Here is a 23,332-nt window from a genome sequence, read left to right as displayed (position 1 = left end):
AAAGATTCTCCTCTCTTCCCCCTAACCTTCTTCCCCACCCCACCCCCATCCCAGGTGCATACACTAAGAGACCAAGTGAGAACAATGAGAAAGTGGCTCTCTGTAAACCAGAAAGACGGCTCTCCCCAGGAGCCAAATTAGCTGGCACTTTGATTTGGACTTCCCAACCTCTAGAACTATGAAAAATAAATTTCTATTGTTTAAGCCACTCAGTCTACAGCATTTTATTATGGCAGCCTGAGCTAACTAAAACAGATTTTGATAAGTACTGCTATAACAAATACCTAAACCTGTGAAGTGCCTTTGGAACTAGATAATGGATAGAGGCTAAAGAGTTTGGAGGTGCATGCCAGACATATGGATATTAACAGAGATTCTGGTAAGGGCTCAGAAAGAAGAGGAGCGCTGAAGAGAGAGCTCCATCTCCTTAAAAAAGACCTAAAGAATCATGAATAGAATATTGGTAGGAATACGGACATTAAAGGCCATTGGTGAGGTCTCAGATGGAAATGAGGCACATGTCATAGGAAACTGGAGGAAAAGAGGTCCTTGTTATAAAATGGCAAAGAACTTGGCTGAATTGTTTGTATTCTAGTGTTTTGTGGAAAGTAGAATTTGTGAGTTATGAAATCAGATATTTAGTTTAAAAGATTTTTTATATATTTTATTTTTCTTCAAAATAAAATTTTGATATACAATGTTATGTTAGTGTCAGGTGTACAGCATAGTGATTTGACAAGTCCATATGTTACGCAGTGCTCTCCACCAATGTAGCTACCCTCTGTCAGCATAAAACGCAATTACAATATTATTGACTATAGTCCCTATGCGGTGCCTTTCACCCTCATGACTTATTCATTCCATAAGTGGGAGCCTGTACTCCCACTCCCCTTCATTCATTTTGCCAATCACCCACCCCTCTCCCCTCTGGCAACCATCAGTTTGTTTTCTGTATTTATGGCTGCATTTCTGCTTTTTGTTTGTTTGTTTATTCATTTGTTTTGCTTTTTACTGAAGTCATATGGTATTTGTCTTTCTCTGACTTATTTCAGTTAGCATAATAACCTCTAGATCCAGCCATTTTGTTGCAAATGGCAAGATCTCATTCTTTTTTATGGCTGAATAATATTCCATTGTTTATGGATACCATTTTTCTTTATCCATTCATCTATCGATGGACACCTGGGTTGCTTCCATATTTTGGCTATTGTAAAGAATGCTGCAATAAACATAGGGGTGCATATATCTTTTTGAATTGGTGTTTACATTTTCTTTGGGTAAATACCTAGTGTGGAGTTACTGGATCAAATGGTGTTTCCATTTTTTAATTTTTGAGGAATCTTCATACTGTTTTCCACAGTGGCTGTAGCAGTTTGCATTCCCACCAACAGTGCAAGAGTGTCCCTTTTCCCCACGTCCTTGCCAATACTTGTTATTTCTTGTCTTTTTGGTTTTAGGCATTCTGACAGGTGTCAAGTGGTGATATCTCATCGTGGTTTTGATTTGCATTTCCCTGTTGGCCGTCTGATGTTCTCTGGAAAAAATGTCTATTCATGTCCTCTGCCCATTTTAAATGGAATATTTGGGATTTTTTTGGTGTTGTGTTATATATGTTCTTTATACATTTTGGATAATAACCCTTTATCAGATATATCATTTACAAATATCTTTATTCGGTAGGTAGCCTTTTTGTTTTGTTGATGGTTTTCTTTGCCATATAAAAGCTTTTTATTTTGGTGTAGTCTCAATAGTTAATTTTTGTTTTGCTTTCTCTTGCCTGAGGAGACATCTAGAAGAATGTTGCTGAGGTCAATGTCAAAGAAATTACTGCCCATGTTTCCTTCTAAGATTTTTATAGTTTCATGTCTCACATGTAGGTCTTTGATCCATTTTGAGTTTATTTTTGTGTATGGTGTGAGGAAGTGGTCCGGTTTCATTTTTGTACATGTAGGTCTCAAGTTTTTCCAACACCATTTATGGAAGAGACTGTCTTTTCCCCATGGTATATTCTTACCTCCTTTATCATAGATTAATTGGCTATATAATTGTGGGTTTATTTCTGAGCTCTCTATTCTGTTTCATTGATCTGTGTGTCTGTTTTTGTGCTAGTACCACATTGTTTTGATTACTACAACTTTGTAGTATATCTTGAAGTCTGGGATTAGCTGAAAAGATTTCTAAGCAAAGTTTTGAAGGAGTGTCATGGTTCCTCCTGACTGCTCATACTAAAATACAAGAGAGAAATGAATTGAGGAAGGAATTGTTAAGCAAAAAGGAACCCGAATTTGGAGATTTGAAAAATTCTCCACCTATCCATATTACAAAAAATTAGAACACATGCATTAAAGAGAACACTATGGGTATGGCTGGACTATCTCTTGATAATGGGTTTGTGGGATTATATAAGCAGAAGTACTGCCAGTTTGAACTGAAAAGAATGGAGGTGAGACAAAATGAAGAAAGGCTGTGGGGCTTTATGAAATTAATAGGACTGGATGATAGTGCTATTCAGCTAGAACATGTGCTATTCTTTAACGAAAAGGAAAAATGACCGAAAGGTGATTCAGAGATCATCAGAACCACCGTGTTGGTTTCAACAGACCAGATGGCCTCTGACAAAGGCCTTGGGACTGGAACCATCATGCAGAGCTCTGGGCCAAGGCTACCCTGCCGTGCCTTGGGAGTGAGACTTCTAACTGGCCATCTGTGGGGCACAACCCCAGTACAACAAAGGCCCAGAGGCAAGACCTCTGCTCAATGGTCCTACAGGATGAGCATCAAACCAAAGACAGTCATCTCAAGCCTTAATAGAACTCACCTCTAGGTTTTAGACTTGCTTGGGACCCATTACCCTTTCCTTATTTCCTATTTATCCCTTTTGGAATAGGGATGTCTCTCCTGTGCCTGTCACACCGTTGTATTTTGGAAGCACATAATTTGTCTGGTTTCACAGGTTTGCAGCTGGAGAAGAATTTATCTCAGGATGACTCATACCTCAAGTTTCACTATATCTGATTTAGATATTTAAATGAGACTTTGGACTTTAGAGTTGACGCTGGAGCAAGTTAAGATGTTTAGGTTTGTTGGGATAGATAGAATATATTTTGCATGTGAGAAAAACATGAATTTGAGGGAGCCCAGAGTGGAATATTATGGACTAAATGTTTGTGTTCCCCTCCTCCCAAAATTCCTATGTTGAAGCCCCATCCCCCAGTGTGATAATATGTGGAGATGGGGCCTTTGGAAGGTAATTAGGATTAGATTAAGGTTAGGACTCTGATGAAGGGACTAATGACCATAGAAGAAGAGGAAGAGAGTTAGATCTCTCTCTCTCTCTCTTTCTCTCTCTCAACATGTGCATGCACTGAAGAAAGACCATGTGACAACATAATGGGAAGGTGGCTGTCTCTAAGCCAGGAAGAGAGCTCTTACCAAGATCCAAATCAACCAGCACCGTGGACTTTACAGCTTCCAGAACTGTGAAATAAATTTCTGCTGTTTAAACCACCCAGCATGTAGTATTTTGCTATGGCAGCCTGAGATGACTAAGACATAAGGCATACAGTGAACAATTATAGGCCAACAAAGTAGATAACCTAAATGAAATGGACAAATTCCTAGAAACATAGAAACAAAGTTGACTGATGAAGAAATAGAGAATTTAAAAAGACATGTAGCAAGTAAATAGCTTAAGTTAGTAATCAACAAACTTCCAGCAAAGAAAAGCCCAGGACTTTATGGTCTCACTGGTAAATTCTACCAAACATTTAGAGAAGAATTAATACCATTCTTAATAAACTTTTGCAGATAATAAGAGAGGAAGGAAGACTTCCTAATTTATATTTTGAGGCCAGTATTTCCCTGATATTAAAGCAAGACAAAGACATCACAAGAAAAGAAAACTTCAGATCAATATCCTTACAAATGTAGAATCAAAACTCCTCAACCAAATAGTGGTAAACTAAACTTGGCAAAACATATAAAAAGATTTTGTACCTTACCAAGTGAGATTTATTGTGGGAGTACAAGATTATTTCAACATATGAAAATCAATCATATTATAGAGTAATAAGAATAGAATAAAGGGAAAAAATCTTATGTGATCATCTCAATAGATGCAGAAGAAGCATTTTATAAAATCCAACACCTTTTCATGATAAAACATGCTTAGCAAATTAGGAATGGAATGGAACTTCCTCAATCTGATAAAAGGCATCCACAAAAACTCCACACAGCTAACATCACACTCAAGGATGAAAGAGTGGAAGTTTCCCCAGCAAAGAGCCAGGAGGAAAACAATTACCCTCAAGTCTAACATTACTTTATAATTTTAAAATTTAAAATTATGTGTTGTAGTTAAAAATACCTTTTGCATGGTATAACCCAGTTCTTATTCTTTTTGTTGTTGTTATTAAGATTTTATTTATTATTTATTTGAGAGAGAGAAAGAGAGAGTGAGAGAGAGCATGAACAGGCAGCAGGGAGAGAGAAGCAGACTCCCTGCTGAGCAGGGAGCCCCATGCGGGGCTTGATCCCAGGACCCCGGGATCATGACCTGAGCCAAAGGCAGATACCCAACTAACTGAGCCACCCAGGTGCCCCAATTTTTATTCTTTAAAAAAGTACATATGATGCACAGAAATGAGTTTGGAAGTCTATGCATCAAGATGATGGCAGGGGTAATCTTGGGATGGTGGCAATGCCAGTGACCTTTATACATATTTTGTTTGTTTTTGTTTTTTTATAACAACATCATTGAATATAACTCACATACCATACACTCTACCAATTTAAAGTGTACAGTTCAATGGTTTTTAGTATACTTGTTTAGGCATCACCACTATCCAATTCCAAAACATTTTCATCATTCTGAAAAGAACCTAATACCTATTGAAAGTCACCTCACTTTTCCCTCTCCCAGCCCCTGGTAACCATTAATCTACTTTCTGTTTTTATGGATTTGCTTATCCTGGACATACACCATATAACAGTATCATACAATATGTGGCTTTTGTGTCTGGCTTCTTTTCACCCAGCATAATTTTTTCAAAGTTCATCCATGTTGTAGCATGTAGCAGCACCTTTTTCATGGCTGAATAATATTCTACCATATGGATATACCACATTTTGTGGTATACCATTCATCAATTGATGGGCATTTGAGTTGTTTCTCCATCTTGGCTATTATTAATAATGTGGCTATGAACATTCAAGTGCAAGTTTTTTAAAAGATTTATTTATTTATTTTAGAGAGGGAAAGAGGATGGGGGGAGGGGTAGAGGAAGAAAGAGTCCTAAGCAGAGTCCACACTCAGTGACACAGGGCTTGATCTCACAACCCTGAAATCATGATCTCAGCTGAAACCAAGAGTTGATCACTTAACAACTGTTCTACCCAGGTATCCCACATGTACAAGCTTTTGTACAGATACGTGTTTTCATTTCTCTTCAATATATATTGTGTGTGTTTAAGATTGTAAGACACTGCCAGTTTCCAAAGTATTTGTATTTTACATTCCAATCAGCAATGTATGAAAGTTCTATTAGTTCTATATTCTCACCAACATTTGGTTTGGTTAATTTTTAAAAATGTATACTCTTCTAATGGATGTGTAATAGTATCTCATGGTTTAAATTTGCTTTTCTCTGATGACTAATGATGTCGAGTGCCTGCTTACTGGCTACAAGTGTATCATCTTTTCTAAAGGGTCTTTTCAAGACCTTTGTCCATTTAAAAAATTAAATTATTTTTCTTTTTGATGATGATTTGTAGTTTTTATATATTCTGAATACGAAGTTTTGTAAATATTTTCTACCAGTCTGTGGCTTGCCTTTTCATTTTCCAACTTTGAGTCCGACTCTATGAGACTTCATACATTGGGCAGGCCTTAAATGTTATCATCTGTCCCCAACCTCCACTTCCTGTGAAACCATTAAAAGTGAAATAATCAAGACCACCAGGGGTTGGCACATATGTCCAAGGAAAAGCCATGCCCAGTACTTCCTTACCTCCTAGGAGTTCTATGTTCACTTCACTTTTTAGCTTCTTAGAATCTTTACTTCTTGGCAGCTCAGTGATGTATCTATCTGGAAGGTTTTGTTTCTTTCATTCTTTGGGTTTTACATTTTACATGACAGTATCATTACTTTCAGTGGGAGGATCATAGCTTCCCTGGCAACCAGCACTAGCCATGTGACACAGTTCTGGCCAATCGGATAGAAAAGGAAGTCTACTAGCAATGATCCTTTCCTCTTCCTTCCCCCTTTTCTGCTTTGAATACACATATAAGACCCAGAGGTACTGTGGTGATCTTTAATTCATGAAGTGATTAAAAAAAAACAAAAACAAAACAGATTTGCCAAATGACAAAATGGAAGGAAAATAGGAACCCTAGATAATGACAACATTATGAGCTACGGCACAAAACCTAGGTGGCCCAGCTCTAAACTTCTTAGTTAGAAAAAACAGTTTGTCTAAACTAGAGTTTAGCTGCGCTTTTTGTTACTTGCCATCAAAAGTTAAAGTTATTTTTAGAAATATAACATTATACATTTATTCATCCATCCCATCAATAAACAGGAATTAAACACATACTGAATGCCAGATAGTGCTTATAGCAGAATTTCTCAACAAGCATGATATTACTATTTGACAGCATTATAAACATTTGTTGCAAGGTTTTTATAATATCAAAATAACCGGGAGCTACTAGTATTTAGTGGGTCGGTACTGGGAATATAACATTTCGTAAAGTCCCTGGGGCAGTCCCATGGAGTAAGAGTTGTCTCCTATCGTGTGTAATTTTTGACATCCACCAAGACATATATTTAGGTGAAAGTGGGTTTTTAATGATCTGAACTTAGAACCTAACTCCATTCTACAAATAAATACCAAATATTTCCTGCACATGTTTAATAGACTTCAATTTTCTAGGAATATTTTGTTAGAAATTTACCATAAATTATTCAACATTTAGGACAACCATATCATGAGTAGCAAAGCTGGACATAGTTTCTGAGTCTCTAGTAGAGTACATTTCTGTCAGTCTATATTTCTAGTGGTCTCATTTACAACCATTCTAAATATAGATGCAAACCTTTGCCTATGTTATTATGTCTACTAGTAATACCTAGACATTTGCATATTGCAGTACATACTATTTTATTATAAACAACTTTGCTTTTATTATCCTTTTATATTTACAATTAGGCACTGTGTTGCTTTTTTGAAATTATATACATATGTAGGTTATGTTTATTTAAACATTTATTTAATCTATGTATTTAATGACATATTTATAAGTAGGTCATAAAATATCTATCATAAAAAAGGGAGTTGGGCTTTGATAGAATTAAGTTACTGGTTTCCTTCCTGATTCAATTTTTGAAGGTTATTTGTTTCTAGGAATTTACCCATTTCTTCTAGGTTGTCCAATTTGTTGGCATATCATTTTTTATAATATTCTCTTTTAATCCTTCATATTTCTGTGAGTTATTTTTTCTCCATTTCTGATTTTATTTGAGTCCTCTCTCTCCCTCCCCCCTCTCTTTGATGACTCTGGCTAAAGGTTCATCAATTTTGTTGATCTTTTCAAAGAGCCAGCTCCTAGTTTCATTGATCTGTTCTATCATGTTTTTTAGTTTCTATTTCATTTACCTCTGCCCTCATCTTTACTATTTCATTCCTTCCACTGACTTTGGGCTTTGTTTGTTCTTTTACCAGCTCCTTTGGGCATAAGGCTAGGTTGTTTATTTGAGATTTTTTTTTTGCTTCTTGAGGCAGGCCTGTTTTGTATTAATCTTTTCCTCTTGGAACAGCTTTTGCTGCATCCCAAAGATTTTGAACCATTGTGTTTTCATTTTCATTTGTCTCCATGTATTTTTTTTATTTCCTCTATGACTTCTTGGTTGACTCATTCCTTGTGTAGTAGCATGTTATTTAGCCTCCATGTATTTGTGGTCTTTCCAGATTTTTTCTTGTGATTGATTTCTAGTTTCATACAGTTGTGATCAGAAAAGATGTATGATATGATTTCAATCTTTTTGAATTTGTTGAGATTTGTTTCATGGCCTAACATGTGATCTATTCTGGAGGATGGTCCATGTGCACTTGAAAAGAATGTGTATTCCACTGTTTGGGGATGGAATTTTCTGAATATATCTGTTAGATCCATCTAGTCCAATGTGTCATTCAAAGCCACTGTTTCTGGGAGCCTAGGTGGCTCAGTCAGTTAAGCATCTGACTCTGGATTTTGGCTCAGGTCATGACCTCAGGGTCATGAGATTAAGCCTCGAGTCAAGCTCTGTGCTGAACATGGAGCCTGCTTGAGATTCTGTTTCCCTTTCTGCCCCTCTCCACCCCCAGTTTACACTCTTTCTCTCTCTCTCAAAAAATTAAATTAAATTAAATTAAATTAACTAAAAAAAAAGAGATGAAGTCACTGTTTCCTTGTTGATTTTCTGTCTGAATTGTCTATCCATTGATGTTATGTGGGATGTTAAAATCCCCTACTATTATTATATTACTATTAATTTCTTCCTTTATATCTGTTAATGGTTGCTTTATGTATTTGGGCACTCCCATGTTGGGTGCATAAATACTTATAATTGTTAGGTTGTTATTATATGGTTATATTCCTTTTCTTAAATTTACTTTTATGTTTTTATTTTTAAAATTTTAATTCCAATATAGTTAACATACAGTGTTATGTTGGTTTCAGGTGTATATTATAGTGATTCAACACTTCCATACATCGCCCTGTGCTCATCACCTATTTCACCCATGCCCCCAACCACCTTCCCTCAGGTAACCCTCAGTTTGTTCTCTTATAGTTAAGAGTCTGCTTCTTGCTCTCTCTCTTTCTTTTTTTTCCCTTTGTTCATTTGTTTTGTTTCTTAAAAGCCACAAAAGAGTGAAATCATATGGTATTTATCTTTCTCTGACTTAACGTTGCTTAGCATTATACTCTCAAGCTCCTTCCATGCTGTTGCAAATGGCAAGATTTCATTCTTTTTTATGGCTGAATAATATTCCATTGTGTATACATACCACATCTTTATCCATTCACTTTGGATGGACACCTGGGCTACTTCCATAATTTGGCTATTGTAAATAATGCTGCAATAAACATAGGGGGGCACGTATCCCTTTGAATTAGTGTTTTTGTATTTTGGGGGTAAATACACAATAGTGTGATTACTAGACGGTAGAGTAGTTCTATTTTTTTAAAGATTTATTTACTTATTTTAGAGAGAGAGAGAAAGAGTTGGGAGGGGCAGAGGGAGAGAGAGAAACCCCAGCAGACTCCTCACTGAGCTTGGAGCCAAGTGCTGGGCTCAATCTCAAGACCCTGATATCATGACCTGAGCCAAAGGCAAGAGTCAGACGCTTAACCGATGTGCCACCCAGAGACTCTGGATAGTTCTATTTTTAACTTTTTGAGGAACCTCTGACAATTTTTCACAGTGGCTGCACCAGTTTGCATTCCTACCAATAGTGCAAGAGGATTCCTTTTTTCTCTACATCCTTACCAATACTTGTTGTTTCTTGTGTTTTTTATTTTAGTCATTCTGACAGGTGTTAGGTGATATCTCATTGTGGTTTTGATTTGCATTTCCCTAATGATAAGTGATGTTGAGCATCTTTTCATGTATCTATTGGCCATCTGGATGTCTTCTTTGGAGAAATGTCTGTTCATATATGGTTATATTCCTGAATCAAGAAGAAATAGAAAATTTGAACAGACTGATTACTAGCAATGATATTTTTTTAACAAATATTTATTGAGCATTCATTTCTTTTTTTTAAAGATTTTATTTATTTATTTGCGAGAGAGAGAATGAGAGACAGAGAGCATGAGAGGGAAGAGGGTCAGAGGGAGAAGCAGACCCCCCCACTGAGCAGGGAGCCCGATGTGGGACTCGATCCCGGGGCTCCAGGATCATGACCTGATCTGAAGGCAGTCACTTAACCAACTGAGCCACCCAGGCGCCCACTAGCAATGATATTTAATCAGTAATCAAAAAAACCCAAACAAACATAAGCCCAAGCCCAGATGGCTGCATAGGTGAATTCTACCAGACATTTAAAGAAGAGTTAAAACATTTTCTTCTCAAACTCTTTGAAAAAATAGAAGGAAAGATTCCAAATTCATTCTACAAGACCAGCATTACTGATACTAAAACCAGATAAAAACACTAAAAGAAGCGCTTTCTCTGGCAAGTGAAACAACAGCAAAATTAAACTACTGGGACTACACCAAAGTAAAAAGCTTTTGCATAGCAAAGGAAACCATCAGCAGAATGAAAAAGGAACCTACTCAATAGAAGAAGATATTTGCAAATGATATATCCAATAAGGGGCTAATATCCAAAATATATAAAGAACTTATGCAACTTAATACCAAAAAAAACAAATAATCCAATTTAAAAATGGGCAGAGGACAGGAATAGACATTTTTTCAAAAAAGACATACAGATAGCTAATTAAAAATGGAAATACCATATGATCCAGTAGCTCCACCACTCGGTATTTACCCAAAGAAAATGAAACCACCAATTCAAAAAGGTATATGCATACCTGATATATTCATTGTAGCATTATTTATAATAGCCAAGATATAGAAGCAACCCAGGTGTTCATCAGTAGATGAATGGATAAAGAATATGTATTATATATTATATATATGATGGAATAACGTTCAGCCATAAACAAGGATGAGATCATGCCATTTGAGAGAACATGAATGGATCTAGAGAATATAATGCTAAGTGAAAGACAAATATTATATGATTTCAATTATATGTGGAATTTAAGAAAAAAAACAAAGAAAAAAGACAAACAAAATTACACTCAAATATAGAGAACAGATTAGTGTTTGCTAGAGAAGAGGTGGGGGGCTAGGTGAAATAGGTGGAGGGAATAAAGAGTACACTTAGAGTGATAAGCACTAAGTAATGTGTACAATTATTGAATCATTGTATTGTAGTCCTAAGAGAAAGAATTACTGGTTTTAATAATCCCGTATGTTTAAGAAATTGTTAAATGGTATTTAACATTTTTTACTAGGATGACAAGAAAATGTCTGAAGACAAAGAAAACTCCTGGTTGTTTGGAAAACTTGACCCTCGCCAAGGATTGTCTGCCAGTAGAGCTTGAGATCTATTTATTTATTTATTTATTTTAGAGGAGGGGGAGGGGCATAAGGAGAGGGAGGGAGAATCTCAAGCAGACTCCCCGTTGAACACAGAGCCCAACATGGGGCTCAACTCGGGGCACTCAGGGCTCAATCTCATGACCTTGAGATCATGACCTGAGCTGAAATCAAGAGTCAGATGCTTAACCAACTGAGCCACCCAGATGTTCCTCCCAGTAGATTTTAAGTATATGGGTTTATGCCCTATGGCCATTTGACTCAGATCACTTAGAAGTTCCTGCCCCTCTACCAACTGGCCCCATTCCTGGTGTCTCCTGGGGAGGGTTGTGAAACAATCTTTCCAAGAGTTTGGATTTATTTCTACTGAAGTGTGACATCTTTCCTTTGAAGGGAAGAACACAAGTAAGGAGGACTTCCTGACTTACAGATAGCAAAAGATTGACAGAAATATGACTTGTCTAAGATCATACAAAACTGAGCAAGCATTAACAGCCAAAACGCAAATCCAAATTTTCTGACTCCTGAGGCCAAATAAGTTTTAATCCACTCATGTATGTTTTATATGTTGGGAAAAAAGGGAGGGGAGATGAGAATATCTGCATGTGGTCAGAAAGATCTCTCTCCTTCTTTGAGCTTAATAGCTTTAAAAAAAAAAAGTGGCTTACACTTTCCACTGAATCTTATTTTTCAAGTAATTTCACATGCATAATTTCCTTTGAGCTTCACAACAATCCCATTATCCCACTTTATAAGTGAGGAGAAGGAAGGAAGGAAAATTTCAAAGGTCACAAAAATATTGATTGACAAGGTAAGGACTCAGCTCCCTGAAGTTCTAGCCAAATTTCTTTAATATAGCAAAGTATTTATGAAGAGAGTCCATGTTCACCTTTTATTATGACTTTAAAGATTTATTTACTTATTTTAGAGAGAGAGGGGGAAAGAGAGAGAGCAAGCAGTGGGGGAGGGACAGAGGGAGAGAGAGAATCTCAAGCAGACTCCCTGTTGAGCACAGAGCCTGATGTGGGGCTCGATCTCAGGACCCTGAGGTCATGACTTGAGCCAAAACCAAGAATCAGATACTTGACTGACTGAGGCAAATGTGGGGCACCCCCACCTCTTATTATGACTTTAAAATATCCTCATTAACCAATCGTATTTCGTCTCCTATGACTCTGTCATCAACCCCACTCATTCACCCCCTATCTCTCGTGCTTGGTATGTGAAGGTTTCTTCCCTCATACTGAGATCTTTCCTTCTGGCACTACCAGATAAATTTTATTTAAGCAAATTATCAGAATCAGATGAGAGATTTCAAATACAATGTGACTCTTGGACTAGCCTAAGTCTTGGGCAAATGTCTGAAAGTCACCATACTTCAGTTCATCATAGCTTACTGTCTCTGATTATTTGTGCTTTATAAATATCCACAAGAGGGTTATAAAATCCCAGGTATTAATTGCACCCATAAAGCCATCTGAAATTTTAGGTGGAGGGTAAAGGGAAACAGAGACAGGTCTGGTTTTATTGGGAATCCAACAGGGCTTTGGCAAGGTGGACTCTTTCCTGTTTTGCTTGGAGAGGTGGTTGAAAACTAAAGTACAAAACCTTGTGGAGGATGTATGGGTGAAATATAAGGCAAAAAGGTAGGAAATTGAAGAGAACAAGAATATATGTATTATACATTTTGTAATTAAGAATGCAAAGGGGAATGCTCAAGTGGTATCGCTGTGAAATAATAATAGCACACAGCAAATGGGATAATTTGGGCTGTAAAGGACAGAAAACTCAACCAATAGTGACAACCATTAGGACAGTTCTTCCTCAATTGAGAGCAATATGGAAGTAGGTGGTCCCCAGCTGGTCTGGAAGCCCATGGTGAAGTCAAGGGTCTAGGCTTTTCCCATCTTTCTTCTGGCCATCCTCAGCATGTCAATCAAGTCTCCCATTGTGGTCCTAGAGTGGCTGCTGGAACTCCAAGCATACAAGTCTCACACATCGGCTTTGAGCAATACCTAAACAGGAAGGGAGTCGGAGTGGGTAAAAGACTTTCTTTTCACGCCTTTCTCTTATCTAAGAGGATAGTCTTTTCCCAAAGTTCTCAACAGAGCAGAACTTGGTGACATGCCTCTGGACCAATTACAATTAAAGAGAAATGGGATTGTCATGATGGTTTAAATCAATCATATATAATTCATGCCCTGGGATTAGACATATTACTGCAAGAAAGAAGGTAGAAAGGCCAACGGGTGGGCAAACATCAGAGTCTGCCACATAAATGCATAAACACACTCACGTTTACGTATGCCCACATAAGTATACACATGCACACTTGCAAATATTGGTAGAGTAATACTCATTTTATATATTACCCTAAATCTCAATGTTCTTTTAAAAAATCTTTTTTTTTTTAAGATTTTATTTATTTATTCATGAGAGACAGAGAGAGAGAGAGAGAGAGAGGCAGAGGGAGAAGCAGGCTCCCAAGGAGCAGGGAGCCTGATGCGGGACTCGATCCCAGGACCCTGGGATCATGACCTGAGCCGAAGGCAGATGCTTAACCATCTGAGCCACCCAGGCGCCCCTCTTTTAAAAAATCTTAATATATTTTGTAGATTTTTGTTTCTGTTTCAGTACATACTTAGCCATCTTTTTTTAAAAAAAAAATTACTGTGGACTATTCCATAGTATAAATGTGTCATTGTTTTGGGTTTTTTTTAGATTTATTTATTTATTTATTTGAAAGAGAGAGAATGAGAGAGAGAGAGAGAGCACATGAGAGGGGGGAGGGTCAGAGGGAGAAGCAGACTCCCTGCTGAGCAGGGAGCCTGATGCGGGAGTCGATCCCAGGACTCCAGGATCATGACCTGAGCTGAAGGCAGTCGCTTAACCAACTGAGCCACCCAGGTGCCCCGAATGTGTCATTGTTTATGTAGTTATTCCCTAACTGGTGGGCATTTATGTTACCATTCCCTTCTTAAATCTCCCCAACGAGGACACCACCTGTCCCTGGTCATGAAAACTGGGTGAGCCAGGCAATTCAAGTTGGTACCAACTGTGATTCCTTTATTGGTTCAGTTCAATTCAAATACAAGCACTCAAAAAACATGGAATGAGTAATTACTATGTTGCAGGTATTGGACTTTGTGTTAACAAGGTATATAAAGATTAGTAAAATACAATCTCTGAAATCAAATAGCTTGCAGTCTAACAGGAATGTGTATCTCTAAATAACTAAGTACTAAGATAGAAGCAATTACACCATGTGATGGGCATTCGGAAGAGGAGCATTTAGGCCAAACCGGGGATTTAGAGCAGGCTTCCCGCAAAAAAAAAAAAAAAAAAAGACATCTGAGCTGAGCCTTGAAGGTGAGTCTGTATTAGTCAAATCAAGACAAGTGGAAAGGAATTCTAGACAGCATACAGGTTCCCTAAGCTCGGGGCTCCTCAGCTGTGACAGACTCCTGCATGTGCAACATCCACCTCTGTGTCTACTCCACAAGGCCTGAGAGACAAGAGAACTGACAGAGACATGAAGCTCCTGCTGTTTGCAATGCCAGAACTAACACGCTTCTTTATACCCGACCCAGGAGTTTCCTGGCTTCTGTGAGCCTTGGGGAAACTATGGCAGGCTAACGTCTTCATTTACAAATAGCACAAACTCCGATCCTTCACAACTGGTAACCAAAGCGCTCTCTAGAACACCACCATGTTTTATGATCATCTTGTTCTTTTCCTGCCCCGGCTCTGGAAGCAGCCGCTTCTTCAATGAGCCCTCGTTCCCAGAGTGGAAAATGGTATTTGAAAACCACATCTGAGGGCGCCTGGGTGGCTCAGTTGGTTAAGCGACTGCCTTCGGCTCAGGTCATGATCCTGGAGTCCCGGGATCGAGTCCCGCATCAGGCTCCCTGCTCGGAGGGAAGTCCCTTATCCCTCTGACCCTCCCCCCGCCATGTGCTTTCTCTCTCTCTCTCATTCTCTCTCTCTCAAATAAATAAATAAAATCTTTAAAAAATAAAAAATAAAAATAAAAACTACATCTGAGTGCTAAATGTGCTCCTTAGTATTAGCATGTCACTGGTCCCAGTCCCTCTCAGTAGACACAGCTAGACACACACACACACACACACACACACACACACGGGTTCCTGCCCGCAAGTACACTAGCGTGCACACACACACACAGTTGCATCTATTTTTTATTTCTATACCTATATATTAAAAACCAAGAGTTCACATCGATGTCTCCCCTAATCCAAGATCAAGCATGGATTCTGCTTTTCTCCTTTTCTGTGTTTATACTTACCTTTTCCAACAGTGAGAAAACTGGCTTCCACTCTCTTTTAAATATTGGCTTGTTTGGTGTCCCCTTGAACTTTGCCGGCCCCGAGCTCCACTGCTGTCGGCAGCCAGGGCAGAGGGATAGAGCAGCCCTCCCCGGTCTGAGGCCAGGCAGCAAGCAGGTCTGGGGCCATGTGAGGCACAGACACCACCAGGAGCCGCCCCAAGGCTTCCCCGCTGGCAGACCCGGGCTCCGGAACAACCTTGCACTTTGCTCCCCTAGGGCACAGCCATGGCTACTTTGTAGCCAGTTCGGGCCCTTCCTGCCCAAGGCTGCCCAAGCCCAGCCCCAGAGTTTGTCTCCAACATGTGCAGGGCTGCAGCGGCCTGAGTTCTACGAGCAGGAGACGCAGTATATGTCAAAGCTTTTAAGAAGAAAACACGCATCATCACCTCACAGGGAGAGGCTTAGGAAGTACTGCTAACCATCTACACTGTCCCCAAAATAAAACTCTTCTTGGATTCACATGAGGCACCCCAAGCTAGATCTAGGTCATCACCTCTACGACAATTAGAAGGCCATCCCAATGAGTGACCTCAAACTGAGGATTTCCAGCAGGCTCCAGAAGCAGATGATACCATGAAGTGGGCCGCTTTGTCCAAGATCTTGAATCAAGAACGTTGTCTTCATTTATCTTCCTCTGAAACCTCTTTCCCTGACCTGGAAAATTCTCTGACCTAGAAATATTTTTAAAAACCCTTCCTCTTTTATTTACATTAATGAATTAATATGTACTTGCTTGATTAATTCCCCTGTGTAGTGAATCTCTGAATTGTGCTGTCATTCTCGCTTCCACATGTATGCTTTTCTCACCCTGATCAGTTCTTATGTCCCATTCCGCAGTGGTGCTGCTTTGAGGATACCCTCCTAACATCTTCAGAATAGGGGTTAATGATGGCATTGTAGGTAGAGCTCCAGAAGCAAAATCTGAGGTCAAGTTTAATGAGAAGGATTGCTGCTAAAAATCAGCATTCATGGAAAGAAGGGGAAAGAAGTATGATTGAGCAGAGGGAGAAGTTCAACTACAGTGTGGTTCTAGTAAAGTCTAAACTAACTGCACTGGGAACTCTGGAATATATATATAGCTAACCAAAGTCATTCCAGAGTAAACCCCAAATGGCTAGGCCTTTATACCTTCACATGACAAGTCATTGGATATAGGATACCCTGGAAAGGGTGTGTTCTTGAGCAAGGTAGCTGAGATAGAGTCTGAAGGAGCTGACAGATGGAACGGCAAGCCTTTCCTTGAAGGGGATCATTGTAGCTCATGTTCATATCCACTACAGTCCCCCCTCAGTGCCACTCGGAAACATTTCTTCAGGTACATACATATATATTTGGGGAGTTATTCTTCTAAGATTCTAATGTCCCTCTCTTTCCAAAAGAAACTTAGAAGAGAAAGGTTAGTGGGGCAAATTGTAGTCCCTACCACTAGAACTGGTCTTAGGACCATGATATTCATCATCGTTTTCCTCCGATATCCATTCTAGATTCCTCTTACCTCAGCACTACTTCTGCTGACTTTGGTGACTTATCTAATGGTGTTACCCAGACTCCCACACCTGAAAGGTGTTAATCATCTCTGGACACCATGCCCTCTTGAGGCCAGGGTTGCTGACATGTCCATTTACCATCACAATTGAGCAAAGGAGTACAAAAACACACTCAAGTGTATTATCTGGGTGCCTTACATATTTATCCCTTGTGTAAGAGAACCTCTACTGCCCCCTAAAGATCCAGGCCCCATTACCCCTTCCAGGACAGGAACTCCTCTCCTTGTTTGCCAGTCCCTGAACACAAGGAAACTGAAGTGCCTAGCAGCACTTGTAATGGCAATTGTAGTCTATATTTCAATGGGACACTTTCTAGGTCCCCTAGCAAAAGTGTACCCCTTGGAAAACCAGAACCTCTAACCTTACAGAGTCTAGAATTATGGAGATGGAAAGGACAAAGTCCCCAGTGGATCACTGGGAGGCATAGTAACTAAGATCACTCTTACTTTCATCCCTTAGTTACATTAATCTTACTTGGGGATACAGTGTCACATAAGTTTTTGGGGGGTTGCTTCTAAGCTAGCATTTCAACTGTGTCCTCAGAAGATCATTTTAATGCTCTATCAGACAGGTAGCTTCTGATTGGTATGGTATGTGGTATGACCAGTGGATCCAGTCATCATAGGCCCACACCCATACCTCCTTTAAAAAAAAAAAAAATGTTACTTTATTAGGTAATCTCGATGCTCAACGTGAGGCTCGAACTCATGACCCTGAGATCAATAGTCCCATGCTCTACCAACTGAGCCAGTCAGGAAGCCCTCCCCTACCATCTTGCGTAGTAAAATAGGCTCCCTATTCTGACAAAATGTCACATAGGATCCTTTCTCGGGGATAAAATAGTCCATAAATTCTTGGATAGTTATGGTTATACTGAGGCCTTGCAGGCAGGAAAGGCAAACCCACTCCCAAAATATATGTTTATTCTTGTTAGAAGAAGCCTCTGCCCTTTCCCTAGAAGGGACTCGATGTAGTTAACTTGCCACCAATGGTCTTCCTGAGGAACAACACAGTATCAGGGGCTCAGCATTGGTGTCTTCTGATGGCACATTGGGCATTTGATGACAGCAACAATGAAATCCACCTTGGTGGATATGGGAAGCCATGCTGTTGGACCCATGTATAGCATCCATCTCTCCCTCATGGCCACTACATTCATGGACCCATTGAGCCAGCACCGACGTAGTTGGTGACAGAGACTGATGGAGTCATCGTGTCTACTTGGCCGTTTAGATCTTCCTCCAAGGTTGGTGCTCTCTGGTGGGCATTAACATATAACACAAAGATTTTCTTGCTTTGTTCCCACTGCCATTATGCTCATCCACCTCCTTGTTCCATTCTTTAAATCTTACTCCTTCATGTGTGCCTGCCCATGAATCTGGATATATTGTAACCTCAGGCCACTTCTTTCACACAAAGTGGATAAACAGGTGCATCACCCCGACCTCTGCCCATCAGGAGGATTCTCCCTCATGAGTGTCTTTCAAAGCCACTTCCGAATGAGGCTGCAGTGCAGCTGCTTCCATTTTTAAGCACCGGCATACTAAGCTGTTCTATTTGTAAACCAAGCTTGTAGATTTTGCTCTTCCGTCAGCTGAGGATAAGAGATTCCCAATATGATCATAGTGCAGTGAGGGAGAGGTGCTGGTGCACAGTGGTGAAGGTCATGGGCTACTGGCTTATGCCGCTTGTTTTTGCTTTCTATCCTTCCCATGCTTGAGCTTGTGCTCCTCCTACAACAAACAGCTACAGGATTCAAGCAATCTTTTGTGAACCCCGCTCTTGATGGGCAATTCTGGAAGCACGGTCATTTAGGCTCTCATGGGCAGGCATTCCATCTGCACCAATGTCCATTAGCATGCCAGAAGTGTTTGTTCGTTTGTTTGTTTGTTTGTTTGTTTGTTTTAAGTATAAAATGCTCCTTGTGCCAGAATCTCAGGAGTCTGAGCTGTCATTCTCCCAGTGGGCTTTGCCATAAGCCGTGTGGCTGCATTGCATCTTTTCCTGCCGCCTATCTCTAAGACCATAGGACCTGCAGGGCCCGTATGGCTCAGGCAGCCAGGCTGCTTGCTCTGCAGCTTGGATTTGCTGAAGAACTCTTCTTTGTGCTGGCGCCTACTGAAAGCTGGCATCATCTCTTGTCACCTGGCATATGAGCTAGATAAGTATTCTCTGGTGTGGAATACGTTGCCTCTAGAACTGAGAGCAACCTATCAGGGATAGGAGTTCCCGCTTTGTGGTGGAAAGTCAAGACAATTATTTGTCTTTTACCTTGGGAAGTATGCCCTGGCACACCACTGGCTACAAGACTACAAAATTTTATTTATGTGTCAGGATTCTTATTCTTCATAGGGTTTATCTCACATGGAATATATGTGTCTTACTGAGTCTTCCAGTGTGTTAACCATTCTTATTCATTAGCCCCGATTAGCATAATATCATTGATGTAATGGATCAATGTGAAGTTCTGTGAGACATCCAGATGGTCCAGATCGTTTTGGCCTATATTCTTATAGAAAGCATAGAATTAACATAGCTTTGGGGAAAACTGTAAATATGTATTATTATCTACTCTATGTAAATGCAAACTCTTCCTGGTGCTATTTTTTTTATCAGAATATAAAAGAATATATTTGCCAAGTCAATCACCATGTATCATGTACCTGAAACCATCTTAATTTGCTCTAGCAAATATGTTAATCATACCTAGTACTGTGGCTGCAATTAGGCAGGCAATCCGTTTAAGTTTGCAGTAAACCATCATTTTCCAAGACCCATCTTCTTCTGGGGGATAGATTGGCAAATTAAATGGAGATATGGTGGAGTCCCCCATTCCTACATCTTTTATATTCTTAACTTTTGCCATCTCCTGACGTGGGGTTGTGATATTGGTTTTGGTTCTTGGATGGAACTGGGGGGATGATAAAGTATTTTCAGAGGTTTCTGCTTGGACTTTCCCGTTGTAAGAGCCCATACCCCAAAGGCCAAGAACCCAAAGTTGGAGTTGTACTGACTACTGCATAGGTCAATCTCAAATATACACTCAGAGATCATGAAAATGACCGCTAGGTAGACCAATAGATCTAGTAAGCAGGACCTTTGTCAAGACTCCATAAGCCTCCATTCTAACAGGAAGACCATGATGATACTTTGGGTCTCTGTATATCTATATTAACTCAGACCTTTGTTTCCCACAGTCTCCAAAATGTTTGGGATACCTAACTATAAGTGACTATTCAGTCAAGGGGTCTGTATCCGAAAACCAGTTCAGGTCCAGGAGCAGAGCAAGAAATCAAAGCATTTAATTGCCCTCAGTCTAGTAGTCATTCATCTTTTCTTTCTTCCTATGGAATAAGTTGAGCTGTACCCTTATTGGGTGCCCATCTCTTTTGCCCCTAGGCATACTGTGTTCCATTAACCATCTCTATTACTCTCTGCAGATCAGGCCCCCTTAGCTACCTTATGACTCTGCCACTCATTAAGAAAATTACATCCATCTTCCTTCTGGCAGTTAAGTGACACTACCCACTCTCTCTTGTTTTGGAGTCCTAACATCTCCATTGCTATTATTGAGCCTAATTCTGTAATGGCCTTTTCTACTGTTAACCCTATCTTATAGAAGAGCTTCCTCACTGAACTTTTTAGTAATGTTATTACCCCTCTCATGAGTGCATTACTTAATGAACTTGGCAATGGCATATCCAATAGTCCTTTCCAGGGTATATAATCATCTAGTGTCTCTTTCAGCCTTACATTTGAGCATGCCCATTTCCCTGGGCATTTCATCCCTTTCTCCACTGTCTATGATAGCAATTTTGGCATTTCACCTTTATTTAGCATGAGCCATCATTTTTCCCGTGCTTCTAGGGTCCATACTAATAGAGTTCACATTGTCTGCTCAGATCCTTGACAGACTGTTAAATCTTATATTTTGGGAAGTGTCCACAAGTCAATAAACTCTCCCCTCTCTAATATGTTGTTCTAGCCTGCTTGATAGAGTAGCCTCAGAATCCAGTCCCTATAATGTTCCCCCAGCTACTGCCAATATATTCTAATTAGGTCTTAAAACTCCTTTAGGTAAGAGTCTCTTTCCTTCCTTATCAGGCCCACCATGTCCCCAGATATATTAGGTTGGAACTTAGCCCTAGTTATAGGCTTAATGACCAGAAAGAAAAATGGGGGGCAGATCATGAGGAAGGCACATTCTGCCCTACAGGGAAAGACCTCTGCATTGTCTTCAAGCAAGGAAAGAGTGCTAGCTTTTAATGGAGATGGGTGGTCACTTCTGTAAACCAGGAGGATTCAAAGAAGTCAAGGGTTCAAAATCTTAAATAGCATCTACCCAAATGTCCCCAGCTTCAGTGTCAGTGTTCTATTTTTTCTTTTTTAACTATGGCCCTGATCTTGGCATAACAGAGTTACTTTGATTTAGCATTTAACCTTTTCCCATTATTGATACAATTTAAAACAAAACAAAAAACCCAAATCCTCTGTGGTGTCTATATGTGTACAAGTGCACACACAGGCACACACATGCCAATGGAGTACACAAGCATTTAAAGAAATTTCTAGAAGAAAACATCAAACTTTTTTTTTTTAAAGATTTTATTCATTTATTTCAGAGAGAGCACAAGCAGGGGAGCAGCAGAGGGAGAGGGAGAAGCAGGCTCCCCATTGAACAGGGAGCCTGATATGGGTCTCGATCATGACCCAAGCCGAAGGCAGCTGCCCAACAGACTGAGCCACCCAGCCACTCAGGTTTGAAACATCAAACTTTTAACAGTGGTTACATATATGGAAGGGAGTAAAATGGGAAGATGTGGAGAGAGGAACTTGAACTATTTGCTATACATTCTTCCATGTTGTCTGAATTTTTTCTACAAACATTTGTACAATATTTTAAAGTACAAGAAAAATTAAAATGATCATTGCCATATAGGGAGAGAAATGAAAGAAGTCTTTAGCGATGTTCTTGATTTCCCCAAGAGGTTTGACCTCACTTGACCCCACCCCATGGGGAGAGAATGGATGTGGGAAGGTCATTGTGCAATGAACCAGTCTTTTGCTCCTGGAGAAGTGAGGGAAAGGGCTTCTTATCTGTGGTCAGCCCTACTCCCATCCCTCCTCAGAAGGGGCTGAAGGGCTTTGCACCTGACATCCAGGGCCAGTGGAAACTGCCTCAGAAGCAGAGCAACCTGTGTACCTATTAAAGTTGGAGGCACTCTGTACATGATACCACAGGAGAAGTTGAATCTTTGCATTAACAACTTTTCTCGGGGGCAGAAGTTGGTACTGCATGCGACTCTTGATCTTGGGGTTGTGGGTTCGAGCCCCACATTGGGTGCAGAGCTTACTTAAAAAAAAAAAGAATGACGTTTCTCAGCTTTTTCCAAGTGAACAGAATAGAAAGGGCCAAATAATTTATATAAATAGAATAAAGTTTCTGTCTTTTACAGCTTTTGGTTAGACAGATTTTCAATACATTTGACAAATGTATTTAGGATGGTGCATTCGTTTCCTGCAGCTGCTGTAACAAATTATCACAAATCTGGTGGCTTCAAACAACAGAAATGTATTCTCTCACAGCTCTGCAGGCCAGAAATGCCAAAGCAGTTTCACTAAGCAGAAATCAAGGCATCAGCAGCCCCACACTCCCTCTGAAGGCTCTCAGGAGAATCCCTTCCTTGACTCTTCCAGTTTCTGGTGGCTGTCAGTATGTCTTGGCTTGTGGCCACATCACTCCAATTCTGCCTGTCTTCACATCACCCTTTCCTCTGTGTGTGCATATAATCTCCCTCAGCCTCTCTCATAAGGACATTGTGGCCGCATGTAAGGCCCACCCAGATAATCCAGAATAATCTCTCCATCTCAAGATCCTTAACTAAGTCCCATCAGCCAAGACCCTTTTTTTCCTTATAAGTTAACATTTATAGGTTCCAGGAATTAGGACCTGGCATCTTTTAGGCCTATCATTCAGCCTACTACAGAGGGACTGATGTAACACATGTAATATGTATGACATCAATTTGGGGGGCTCCATCTTTTCAAAGACCAATCTGCTTCTAGATCCAATACTGAGAAACAATGGGAGTTTCATGTATCTGCCAATCAGAAGAAAACCACCGTGTGGCTCAAGACACCTTGGATAGAGAAAATAATTGGTTGCTTTCAATTTGACTTTCCCACCACTGAGCTACTGAATCAGAATCTTTCCATCTGATTCTTACCCTCACGGAAGGTGTAAGAGTAGATATTGGTGTAGAGGCTCCAGTTCACACTCAAACT

General features: G+C 39.8%; 1 non-coding gene across 1 annotated transcript; it reads right to left on the bottom strand.

Annotated features, from left to right (window-relative positions):
• Nucleotides 1-17,731: 17,731 nt before the first annotated feature.
• TRNAN-AUU lies at nucleotides 17,732-17,807 on the bottom strand. Its single transcript has one exon. It is a non-coding gene; the product is annotated as a tRNA-Asn (tRNA).
• Between the last annotated feature and the right edge of the window lie 5,525 nt (nucleotides 17,808-23,332).

This window comes from Zalophus californianus, chromosome 3, assembly GCF_009762305.2.
Source record: "Zalophus californianus isolate mZalCal1 chromosome 3, mZalCal1.pri.v2, whole genome shotgun sequence".
Lineage (NCBI taxonomy): Eukaryota > Metazoa > Chordata > Mammalia > Carnivora > Otariidae > Zalophus > Zalophus californianus.
This window is presented reverse-complemented; position numbering and strand designations above follow the sequence as displayed.